The sequence below is a fragment of the Nicotiana sylvestris genome, chromosome 8, assembly GCF_000393655.2.
Source record: "Nicotiana sylvestris chromosome 8, ASM39365v2, whole genome shotgun sequence".
NCBI classification, from domain to species: domain Eukaryota; kingdom Viridiplantae; phylum Streptophyta; class Magnoliopsida; order Solanales; family Solanaceae; genus Nicotiana; species Nicotiana sylvestris.
Window position 1 is genome coordinate 9,529,269 of NC_091064.1, and position 13,877 is coordinate 9,543,145.

Here is a 13,877-nt window from a genome sequence, read left to right on the forward strand (position 1 = left end):
ACCATCTTTTCAAAATTAAACTTCTAATGATCAGCGTAGGACCAAGGATATTGATTTTTAATATCTTCCATATTTACATGGACCATAAGAAACTAATTGATTTAATTTTGTATTAACACATTACTATTTACTGAATAGAATGAGAATTCCAAGTGTCCAAAGAGGAAGTGAAGGGCGGTGGTGAAATTATGATGAAAGGAAAAAGTGGAATGAGAACTAATGCAAATAATTCAGTGAAAATGAAAGCAAGTCCTTATCTTAATCAGCAATCTCGGATTCGGGTCCTGGACTGTGCGGAGCCACTGTATGTTAAAAGGTATCAATTGATATCTTTTCGTCGAAAAATTATACTGTTTAGTGCGATTCTGAATATAGAATCGTTGTTGATGAAGAGCGTTTTATCTTTTATAGAGAAGTTTTCCGACACAAATCTAAATTAATCCAGCCTCAAAATGAATACCGAATATTCTTAAGAAATAAAAAAAAGTCCTTATCAACTAGTAGTAGGAATAAAGAGCAACAAAAAGAGAGCGTGAACTAGTCTTCTTTATTGGGTTTCCAATTGGGAGATTCTTTTCCTAGCGCACTCCTTGTCCTTTGGAGTTTGTGGGCAAAAATCAATCATCTTTTTTTTTTTTTTTTTTTTTTTTGTAGTACAAAATTGCATTATATGAAGAATTTGCACGCCTTTGCCTCTTCTTTAGGAGGTAGTTTGTGCTAGTTGCATGTGCCAATTATTTTCTTTATCCATCATACGTAACTACAAAGATCTTCCCCTCCTACAAGGGCAATTTTATATATTCTTTTACTTAGTAGGCGTTTGGGCAATTTATGATCTCACCCTTTTTTGGTTTTCCACAATATATGCTTGCATTACAGTTACGACTAATTTAAATTTGCACTGCATAAGGCTTATTAAAGAGAAGGAAGCACCCCATTTTACCCTTTATATGACATGTTTTTTAGCCATATAAATATCATGAAATGAGCGAAATTTTGACGAAAGACATAAATTTCAAAAGTATTTTTTCTTCTTCTTTAATTTCATATTCGACCAAACAGGTTCACATAAAATGAAGAGTGAAATATTGAAGTTGATCATAATTACCTACTGATAATAGGCGAAATCTAGGTGATTTAGCTATTGTTTATGCTTCCACTTGATTATATTCCAATGACATATTATGGTTAATTGATGAAAAATAGGCTCTAATTGTGATATGTATACATTGCAGGATGAGGAGCTTATATGATGCTTTCAAGAGGATATTGGAATGATTTATGAGCAAGAACAACCCCTCGGAGTCGAGTGCGCGCAAGGACGAGACAAAAAAATGGACGAAATCAAGCTCCAGGTGCGCGAAGAAACGCGCGAAGTCGCGCAGTAGTACGCGCATAAGAAAGGCCGAGGCAGAATCATGCGCGAAGAAACGCGCGAAGTTATGCGCGAGCTCGCGCGTGTCCAGTCCGGAAAAATGTTATTTAGGGATAAAATTGGAAATATGGAGAGAAACCCACTTAACCTATATAAAGTCAAGCTCGCCCAAGGTTAAAGGAGGAGGGTTTTCATAGTTTAGTGTAAGAAATAGAGAGGCAAGAGGCAAGGAGGACGTTTTTGAGAGGAAAACACGAGCTAGAGCCGCCGTGGAGGCCGGAATTCATCGGGTTTCATCTTTCTTCCTCCAAACTTAGTAATTTTTATGTTCTTTGTATGAGTTGTTGTTTTGCTACCATGTCTATGTGGAGCTAAACTTCACGTTCTAGGGTTGTGGTTCTTTCATGACTATTGTTATTCGGATATTGAGTTTGATTTCTTAGTTTATAATATTGGTTTATTTATTCAATCATGCACTTAATTATTTGATTGCTTGATCACCAATTGAATACTATCTACGAATCTTGAATTGAACTCGAAAGTGGGAATTCTAGATTGCATATAGGATTGAATAGAGTAAGTTCTTGAACCTGGGCCTCGGGGAACGGATTCGCGGTTAGGATAGACATATACCTAACTGCCTTGCTTGGTTGATTTACAGGAATTATAAATGCGTTCTTGTTGATTCTAACTCCATAGACATATAGGCGTTAGGTTAGCTTGAATAGGCGAGTAAGAACTCGACAGATTCTTATGAGCAATATTAACCCTGTCAACCAATAAACTAGATAAATTAGTTAGTCAATTCAATAGAAGAATACAAAAGGATTGTTAGATAGCCCATAACCCTAGATTGTTTTCATTACATTGATATCATAAAAATCTGCTATCCTTTGGCTCAGAGTTGATTAGTTATTTTCTTTTTATTTTAATTAGTTTAGAATCAAATACTTCTAGGTTTAATTCTTGTATAGATAATTAGGATAGTCTAATTTAGTTAATAATTAATCACAAGTCCTTGTGAGATCGACATCCGACTTTTAGTCACTTTATTACTTGACGACCGCGTATACTTGCGTGTGTGTTTGGTTGCAACAAGTTTTTGGCGCCGTTGCCGGGGACTTAGAAATTAACTATTCTTCTAGATTAGACATTGAATTTTTTTATTTATTCATTTTTTTTGTTTTAGTTTAGTTAATATTTTTTATTTATTTTAACATGGAATCTTGGAATGAAAGTTATTCGAATGATGGTTATTCTTATTTTGATGATCCTTGTCCATATTGTGGAGGACCGCACTGGTGGAAAAATTGTCAGAATGTTCCCGAAAACGAGTTGTGCGCACAATCTCAATCTTTTGAGTGGAATATTTGTAATATGTGTGGTGGTCAAGATGGCCACTGGGATGGTTGTCCTAATTCTTTTCATCCTTCTCTGAGCCCTTATTATGATCATTCTAATAATGTTTGTGAGTTTGATAGGGGCAATGAAGTACAAGATATGGAACCTGATGCATATATTAGGGATATTTTAAAGCAAGTAGCAGAGCAACAGGATGAACTCAAAAAAGATATGAAAAGAATGAGGGCAACAATCACAAGAATGAAGGCCAATATAGAAGAATTGAATTAAGATAGTGAGTACTAGCAAGAGGAAAATTTTGAAAAAGAGGAGATTTTGAGTCAAACTTGGCTGATGGAACAAGCTGAAAGATTGGAGATATATGAGGCTCAACGTGAGAAAATTACAGATGGGATACAAGACCTAATAGAAGGAAGAGCTAAAATAGGACAAGAGATCGAAAAATTTGGCACTGTTATTCATGACTTGGGAGCTCAATTGACTGCAAACGTTGATGCATCTAATGTCCAACAAAATAGTTCTCAGTTGTGTGAAACTGAAAAGGAGCTTATACGCCAATTCGAGGAGCTAAAATTGGAGAGTCAATCATTCGAGCGTACTTTTATTAATGATGTCCATGTTGAGGAAAGTACTCTAGAGTCATGTGAGGAAGTAGATAATGTTATATTTGAAAACTCTAGTGTGTGTACATATGAGGATGTAACTAGTGATACAATTATAATGTTGGGGCATACTGCTCCTCATTCCATACATTTTTCAACATTGTATTTGGATGATGACATGGAAATAGAGTCATCTGAGCCTTTGGGGGAGCCAATGTACGAGGACCTGGGTGCTTATATTCTGGAATTTATCATGCCAGAGAGACATAATTACATACCTCATTTGAAAGCCAAAAAGTGTAGAATACGATATTGGTTGCTTGGCCCTGTTAAATTTGTCTCACCACCCCTAGAGCATAGCAAAAAGCTTAAAGCCAAATTGGGGGATCAATTTATAAGTTCGAGGTGGAGGCAAAAAGTGGTTCACGTCGTGTCGCGATGTTAAATTAGGCGCTTGTTGGGAGGCAACCCAGCTTTACTGCTTTCTTTTATTTTTATTTATTTTCGTTTATTTTAGTTTTCTATCTTTGTAGCATTTTTTGTAGGATTATGAGCATATAAGAAAAGCCACTGAAAGTGCGCAAATACGAGCTAGCTGGTTGGAACTAGTGTGAGGTACCCGCACAAAGGACCATCCTTGGGAGAAGTCTGAGTACCCCGTGAGCTGCTAGTGCTTCGGCCTTTGGCCTTTCAGGGAGTTTCTTGTCCACCCTTGTTATTTTTGTTTTATTTGTGCATTGGGGACATTGCACTCTTTTAAGTGTGGGGTGGGAGAATTCCTTTGGATACTTAGCTTTTTAGTAGTTTAGCTTCTTATTTCTTTTCTTCGTAGTTGTGTAGTATTTTAGTAGATTAATTTTTTTTATGTGGAAAACAAGAAAAATTCAAAAAAAAAAATAAAAAATTGTAGGCTCTTCCTGATGACGAATCTTTTAGACGATTTTCTTGAGGGAAGTGAGTCTAGAGAAAACAACAAAAAGATTTTTTATTTTTTTCTTAGGTAGTGTAGCAATTCCTCCTTGGTTTTTCTTTAAGCCGCGGTTCTTTTCCAAGGGTTTAGCTTGAACCAGGCATAGTTAGTTTTTATTTTTGTTTTCTTTTTTATTTGTAGATTAGGGTAATGGGCTACGAGCTATAAAAATTGAAAGAGAACATATAGCGTTGACGCACCTGAACACAATAGACCCTAGAGTGTAACGCTTAGTCCTAATTGTTGAATCTCACTGAGAGTACCTTAAATTGTATGTTTGTTACTGAATTGAACGCTCGTAATGGAGTGTCTTGATGAGCTGATCTGGAATGAGTCTTATGCCATGTGTGGTGAGTTTTGTGTAGTCCATGTATTGTACTTGTGTCTAGAACTTGCCCGGTATGTAAGTTGAAGCGAAATTTTAGGTGATGCTCAGTTTGAAAAATGATGTTAGGCTTTCTTTGATCTTTTTGAGCTTAATTGCTTATCACAAATAAAATTTGTCCCTAGTTAACCCTTTTGAGCCTGTAGACTTTTGTTTGGCACCCGCATTACAAGCCTATACCCGTTTGTTCTTAATTGACATTATTTTGATCCTTTTACCTCTTAAAGTACTTTAATTGTGAGAGGAGCGCTAAAAGAAGTAAGAAGGAAATAAGTGTGGGGTGGTTTTTGAGTGGAACCAATAAAAGGATGAAATGTGCACTTATGTTATAAACGAATACACCACTAGCAGAAATTGAGTGACAAGAAGAATAAACTGGAAAAAAAAGAGATGATTACATTGTGTCTTGTTCCAGCTAGTGGGAATGAATTAATAGAGTGATTAAAGAAGAAGGGAGTATTTGTGGGATGAATTTGTGTGTGAATGAGAAGTGGGTTGAAAACTTTGCGCTAAAAAATTGCTCACGTGATGTGTTAAAGTGCTTAGGGGTTGAGTCACTATTTCTAAATACATCCTACCTGTCCCTTAGCCCACATTACAACCATGAAAAAGTCCTAATTGATTTTGAATCGAGCTAGCCTACATTAGTAGAGATTTACATTAAGGGCAAGCTATGGTACCAATTGCATGCATGTGACCTCTTTTGTGAGAGTGAGTGATTTCCTTGATATATGTGAGTATATGAATTGAATGTGGTGGATTGAACTCAGTTGTTTTTGTTGATGCAATTGTGAGGGCATATGATTCGTGAAGGAAAAGCAAGTCTTGACTTCTGTGTAGAATACTTTGAAGAAGTGTGAATATTGCATGGCACTTGAGAGTCGACTTTGAGGCTAGGATTGTTTACTGCTAGGCGTAATACATGTACATTGTTCTAGGTGTATTGCGTTAAGGAAAATGGTTGAGTGAAGGATTCTCTAGAGAGTATAGTTGATTGCTCGAGGACTAGCAATGAATTAAGTGTGGGGTGTTGATAATAGGCGAAATCTAGGTGATTTAGCTATTGTTTATGCTTCCGCTTGATTATATTCCAATGACATATTATGGTTAATTGATGAAAAATAGGCTCTAATTGTGATATGCATACATTGCAGGATGAGGAGCCTATATGATGCTTTCAAGAGGATATTGGAATGATTTATGAGCAAGAACAATCCCTTGGAGTCGAGTGCGCGCAAGGACGAGACGAAAAAATGGACAAAATCAAGCTCCAGGTGCGCGAAGTCGCGCAGTAGTACGCGCGTAAGAAAGGCCGAGGCAGAATCATGCGCAAAGAAACGCGCGAAGTTATGCGCGAGCTCGCGCGTGTTCAATATGGAAAAACGTTATTTAGGGGTAAAATTGGAAATCTGGAGAGAAACCCACTTAACCTATATAAAGTCAAGCTCGCCCAAGGTTAAAAGAGGAGGGCTTTCATAGTTTAGTGTAAGAAATAGAGAAACAAGAGGCACGGAGGACGTTTTTGAGAGGAAAACACGAGCATAGAGCCGCCGTGGAGGCCGGAATTCATCGGGTTTCATCTTTCTTCCTCCAAACTTAGTAATTTTTATGTTCTTTGTATGAGTTGTTGTTTTGCTACCATGTCTATGTGGAGCTAAACTTCACGTTCTAGGGTTGTGGTTCTTTCATGACTATTGTTATTCGGATATTGAGTTTGATTTCTTAGTTTATAATATTGGTTTATTTATTCAATCATGCACTTAATTATTTGATTGCTTGATCACCAATTGAATACTATCTACGAATCTTGAATTGAACTCGAAAGTGGGAATTCTAGATTGCATATAGGATTGAATAGAGCAAGTTCTTGAACCTGGGCCTCGGGGAACAGATTCGCGGTTAGGATAGACATATACCTAACTGCCTTGCTTGGTTGATTTACAGGAATTATAAATGCGTTCTTGTTGATTCTAACTCCATAGATATATAGGCGTTAGGTTAGCTTGAATAGGCGAGTAAGAACTCGACATATTCTTATGAGCAATATTAACCCTGTCAACCAATAAACTAGATAAAATAGCTTATGGTATGTGAAACAAATTAAATAGGTCAACAAAATTGTATTTTTTTAACCTCATATAACTTATGTGCATATCAAATGTTAAACAGAGGATTCCTCTAATCTACCATATTATAATTTCATCATCCTATGACACACACCACAAAGACATGCACTTGCATCAACGTAACATTGTATTGAGCTGGGCATGTCCAACTCTCTCTCACACACACATATACAGTGGCAAAATTAAAAAAATTCCCAGGGTATTCAAGTTTAGAAAGATTTGACATTATTTAGGAAAAGAAAGTTCTTACCTCAGATACTTTCAAAATATTTGCTCGAGATGGTAGAGCTTCGTGCTGATAACGTGTTATGAAATAAAGACTATAAAGTAAAGACAAGTATAGAGAGAAACTGATATATTATTCGAATTCAAACTGATGTACATAATGAACTGAAATCTCTTCTATTTATAGAAGAAAGGAAGCTGCTGTGTAAGCTGCTACTATACCAGATATGGATAATCTTCTACTGAGAGCAATGTTTATCCATAACGGAGTACTGAAAGGATAAGCTTATTATACCCGATATGGATAATCTTCTATTGGGGGTAATGTTTATCCATAACTGGGTACTGAAAGGATAAGCTTATTATACCCGGTATGGATAATCTTCTACCGGGGGTAATGTTTATCCATAACTGGGTATCGAAGTGATAAGCTTCTTCAGGAAGCTTATTTCCAATAGAGTACTTAAATAGATAAACATATTTACGGTGGAGTCCCATATGGATAAGCTTCTTCAGGAAGCTTATTTACAACGGAGTACTAAATGAACATCCATAATATAATATATTTATAACACTCCCCCTTGGATGTTCATTAAAAGATAATGTGCCTCATTAAAACCTTACTAAGAAAAACCACGTGGGAAAAAATTCTAGTGAAGGAAAAAGAGTACACATATTTAGTAATACGCATTGCTGACTGCCTCATTAAAAAACTTATAAGGAAAACCCTGTGGGAAAAACCTTAGTAAGGGAAATAGAGTACAACGCACATTTTACTCCCCTTGAAGAAAACTTTATTTCAAATATTTGGGTCTCCGCATTCCAATCTTGTATACCATATTCTCAAAAATTGATGTTGGTAAAGACAATTTGTTGGATTGTCACTTGAACTAATTTGATGCACATCAATGTCACAATTTTCCTGAAGATCATGTATGTAGAATAATTCTGGTGAAATGTTCTTCGTTCTATCTCCTTTTATAAATCCTCCCTTTAATAGTGCTATGCATGAAACATTGTCTCCGTATAATATTGTGGGTCTTTTATCACATTCCAACCCACATGTTTCTCGAATGAATCACTGATCTCAATCATATGCACTCCCTGCTTGCCGGTTTGAAATCGAGCTTTATGGGTATCGGATAAATAACCTGCATCTGCATTACCAATACGATCTGCACCACTTTTGTTAGCATTAGCAAGATAAATAAGTGCACCATCTACACCGAGATAGAGTATTTCAGGACCAAGGAGCTCCTCATCCTCTTCTAGAGGTTGGAACGGATCCTTATTCACTTCAAGTGATTGAATATTCATTGGTGTACTTAATGGGTACACTTTGTCCATGTAAAAGTATTTTTAAGACCCTCTTGGAGCTCTTCCGGAGTTCCAATAAGATTTATGTCACCAACATAAACAGCAAGTGTAACAAATTTTGATGACATTTTCTTTATAAAAATACATGGACAAATAACATAATTTATGTAACTTTCTTTCAGCAAATATTTACTGAGGCGATTATACCACACGCGCACAGATTGCTTTAAACCGTACAAAGATCTTTATAATTTGATCGAGTACATTTCTCAAGACTTTGAATTATATGCTTCGGGCATTTTCAATCCTTCAAGGATCTTCATATAGATTTAGCCAAATAAGTCATATAGGTTAAGACTTGTATCTAAATGGTATGACATCTTCAAGTGTCTGGACTGCTAGTCCGATCCTCACAATCTTTTACAATATTGTGCACTATATTGTATTAAATATATCGTCGACGATCATTTTGTGTCAGTTCCGAAGCGACATAACTTGTGGAGATCTCATCACTTTCTTTATTTTCAGGTACCTGAACTTTTTCGGGAGTTTCATGAAATGTTATGTCGTGGGCTCTTCTAGAGCTTATTTCCTCCTCATTTTGATCATTAGCTCCTACTATTTTTCAAGGATTGTTACCTTTGGAACCGATTGGTCTACCACGCTTCATGCGTACAGTAAACTCTATCCTTCAGGGACTTTAATTTTAATAGGAGCATTTGCAGCTGAAATATGATATTTAATTTTGGATCAGCAAATGCTTCTGGCATTCGACTTGAATTATCTTCTAAGTGAGGATCATGATAATTCGATTCATATAGCATATTTTTCAACTGTTTATTCCATCCCCCAAATGTTAGAAAAACTAACATATATCCCCAATCATCTTTGGGAAACATATCTTTGTGTATTATGGTAGAGAAATTAATCATATACCACACAACAAAAGGCCAGCCAACAACAAAACAATACATCTCTTTATAATTACTTAGCAGGAATAAGTCTAATTCGCAGATAATATAATCACAAGTGCGAAGTAAACATGATAGAATAATGGAAACCATCCCGACTCAGCCCGAAATCGGGGTGTCACAAGCCACGAGCATCTAAAGATCTAAATACTAATACAAGACCAGCAATATACAGAATGGAATTTAGAATCAATGAAGAAATACGGTGCCGTGAACGCTGACGGTCACCTTGCTCAGCTACAATAGTATACCTTCAGTCCGCTAATAACCCGCTACCGGGTGAACAGTACCTGCAACTGCACGCGAGGTGCAGGGAGTAAAGTGAGTACTTCCAACTCAGTGGTAATAAGAGTAAATAATAACTGAGCGATAAGAAATCACGTAAGAACACTTCATCATGCTATCTAAGACGGTACAACCCTTTTTGAAAACAGTAATTCCATGAAAATCCTTTATAAAATATCTGACTCAGTTTTAAACCTCTTTTGAAAATAATCTTTTTAACAGTTGCAAAATAATTCCAGCCATCAGTGTCACTATGCACAGAAACCCGCCCCTCGGGCAATATCTTCGTTCCTGGTCAGCCACTCGGGCCCCAACACTCAAGGATCAGATAGCACCAGCAAAAGCAGATAAATATCTCCAGAAATATCACAACAACAAATAATGAACAAATGCATGAATGCAATGCAATGCATATGATGGTACATTCCAGTACCCACTGCGGCGTGCAGCCCGAGCCATCCATATTTATTTATCGTCGACGGCGCTCACTGGGAGTGTGTACAGACTCCGGAGGGGCTCCTACAGCCCAAGCGCAATATCTTGGTCAGTCATTGTTACCTGACCGGTCAGCCATTGTTACCTGACCAATTTATATCATACAATGCCATTGTTACCACTGTTCAAGTATATCATCCAGTGTCATTGTTATCACTGTTTCAAGTATATCACACAGTGTCATTGTTACCACTGTTTCAAGTATATCACACAGTGTCATTGTTACCACTGTTTCAAGTATATCACACAGTGTCATTGTTACCACTGTTTCAAGTCACTTTATAATCAGTCCAGAAAATAATATAATAAGCCCCTTGGGCATTTACAAAATCGAAGTTTCCAACCCGAAATGCATTTAAAATATCATTTAAGTTTTCAAAACTTAGAAATACGACTGGGTTTGCAAAACAGCATTTAAAACCTTGGACTGAAGTTAGATGATATGCAAATCATGCTAAGCAGTAATATCAATCCTCGAAGGATTTTACAAGTCGGCACAAGGCCCCAAATGTGGCAATCAGCCCAAATTATGATGATAACAAGTAATTTCAGTCAAATACGTAGTAAAATCAACAACCGGGACGGACCAAGTCACAATCCCCAACGGTGCTCTACCCCACGCTCATATTCGGCGTGCAAGTCACCTCAATACAACACTATGATGTGCAAATCCGGGGTTTCAAACCCTCAAGATATCATTTACAAGTATTACTCACCTCGAACCGGTGAAATCTCTAGCCCGCGACGCCTTTGACCATTAAACCGACCTCCACGCGCGTCGAATCTAACCAAAATCAAAGCGAATACATCACAATATGCTAAGGGAACAATACCCAATCGAAAACAATCGAGAAATGTCGAAATTCACGATATTTACAAAACCCAAGCCCCGGACCCACGTCTCGAAACTCAGCAATTTTTACATCAATATGACCTTATCTCGCCACGACTCTATACATACCAAATTCACAAAAATCGGAGTCCATTTGACCCCTCAAATCACCATTTTAGTATTTCAATCTCAAGCCCTAATTTCTTATAATTTGGCTATGTTTTCATGGATTTCAAGGATGATTCTTCAATAAAATCATGTATTTAACTCATAAAACTTACCTCTAATCGATCTCAGTTGAAACTCCTTTCAATCCCCGTCCAAAAGCTCTCAAAAATGACTAAAAATGGTGCAAAAATGACCCAAAATCGGGTATAAACTCGCTATTTTTTCGGAATTACTGTTCACCCGCGCGATTACTGTTCACGCGCGTGGTCACTGTTCACTGTTCACCCGCGCGATTACTGTTCACGCGCGGGTACTGTTCACTGCTGCAGAAAATACAGCAGTTTTTTAAGAAATTTGCAGCACAACCATTTTTCACTAAAATGGCTCTAACTCCATCATACGAACTCGGAATTATACGATTCTTGTTCCTATGAGTCACAAATAATAATATGAACACAACCCTTCAATTGAAACTCAATTTGGAGCTCGTTTGCCTAGTTCAATACCCATTTCGCTCGTTAAACAATTAACTCACATTTCGCGTCAAAAACCCAATCGCGACTCGATGAAATTAAACCAAAATTTCCAGATCAGTCCTATAATTCATGATTTAAATTTTGGAAGTCTTGAAATCAAATTTGGATCTCTAGAACTAAAAATGAACCTTTAGAACATTACATTTATGCTCAAAACAACCTCCTATCCAAGCTTTATGAACTTTAGAACTTCCAACTTCTATTTCCGATGCCGAAACCTATCAAATCACGTCCGACTGACTTCAAATTTTGCACACAAGTCCAAAATGAAATAACAAAGCTACAGCAACTCTCGGAATTCCATTCCGACTCCCGGATCAAAATTTTAAATATCAACCAGAAATCGCCAAAATACTAACTTCACCAAAATAGGCTAACTTCTTCACCGGACCTCCAAAATTACTTTCGATTGCGCTCCTAAGCCTTAAATCATCACCCGGAGCTAACCGAATCATCAGAATTCAATTCCGAGCCCTCTAACTCACAAGTCAACATCCGGTTGACTTTTCCAACTTAAGCCTTCTTAAAAGAGACTAAGTGTCTCATTTCTTATCAAAATCATTCCAAATCAATTCTAACGCACCCCATACCGGTAATGAAACATAAGAAAGCAGAAAATGGGAAGAACGGGGTAGTAACTTATATCCCCAATCATCTTTGAGAAACATATCTTTGTGTATTATGGTAGAGAAATTAATCATATACCACGCAACAAAAGATAGTAAAAATATTTGGTTTCTGATCCTAAACCAATTGTGAAGGGAGGACTTATCATATATTGTTGATCTGATGCATACAAGTGCTGCTATATGTAATTTAGAAAATCTTAGACCAACACATGAAGCTTTGTTCTCATAAGCAATGATTTAGCCATTAATAGGAGGTATTCAATGCTAAACCAGCTTGGATATAAACCAGCATTATCAAGATGAACTGTCTTGATTTCATAATCTGAAAATTATGCTCTTAATCGAGAAAAGCAATTCCAAATGCCAAACTGCAGGTTGACAATAATTACACATGTAACCATCTCATATATGCACCTATAAGTGGTTCACATGATAGGTGAACGGGCCCATATTCACCTTTTATATATTTCAGAATCAGGGGTCTTAGTCCCAACTTTAGCTGGTATAATCAATTCATTATGAGAACAAGCAACACATGAGAATTCCTGAAGAATCTTCTAGTTCTTTAGTATATGCTTATCTGAATTCTCAAATAGCTCATTTAAAAATGGCAAATGAAAACTTCAAGTTTATCGTGTCATGTGCTATCTCTTAGTAAACTTCTGGTTTACTATGACATAAACTTTTGCTTTAGTAAACTTCTGGTTTACTGTGATACATGATATAGTACAAATTAAAGAGTAAGGCGGGTAACTTCTCACATACATATTATTTTACCCCCTATGATTGTGGAAACATGAAGATTATCAATCTTCCAATCATTTGTAGTCTCAATATGATAGCCATTTGTATTAGTAGACTTCAGGTTTACTACAACATATGTTTTGACCATAATCATATAATATGAATGACATATTTGTATATAAGCTCTTCAAGAGCCTTCATTTATTATCCACAATCTAATATTTATCTCGCACTACTGGTGTCATGTATTCTTTAGGCAAACATTTAGCTCTTCAGGAGTTGTTGATACATTTTGTACTATCAAATATTGCTCAGACACTGCTAGTGTCATGAGAGAAAATCACAATCAAATAAACAATGTAAAACAATTGTTTAAACACACGAAAACTCCTCTTCATAATATTTTTCCACTTCATGAGGCAATTTCAATTGTGTTACTTCTTCAGGAGCAAATTTAAAATACGAAATATTGAGTATATATTCTCTCAATTATATTAACTCTTCTGGAGGTGAATTGTAATGTATTCACATCAAGAGCGCGTTCATATTTACCCGACTTATTAGTATTGTCACATTCACTTCAGGGAATGGATTAATATTATCAAAAGTTCTCATCCTTCAGGAAATCGAACATAATTATCTGAATGCGCATTAATCACATCAAATTGTGATGCCTCAACTTCTTTTAAAATATTTACTACTTCAGGAGCAAATCGAGGCGTGCATTTAATATAGAGAATATTTATGTAGCTTATCTTCAATTGTAACCATAGAAAGCCTAAATTATCACTTCTGGTGATCATAGGCATATACCACTTCTGGTAGTTAACAAAATATAATTACAATGAGATATAC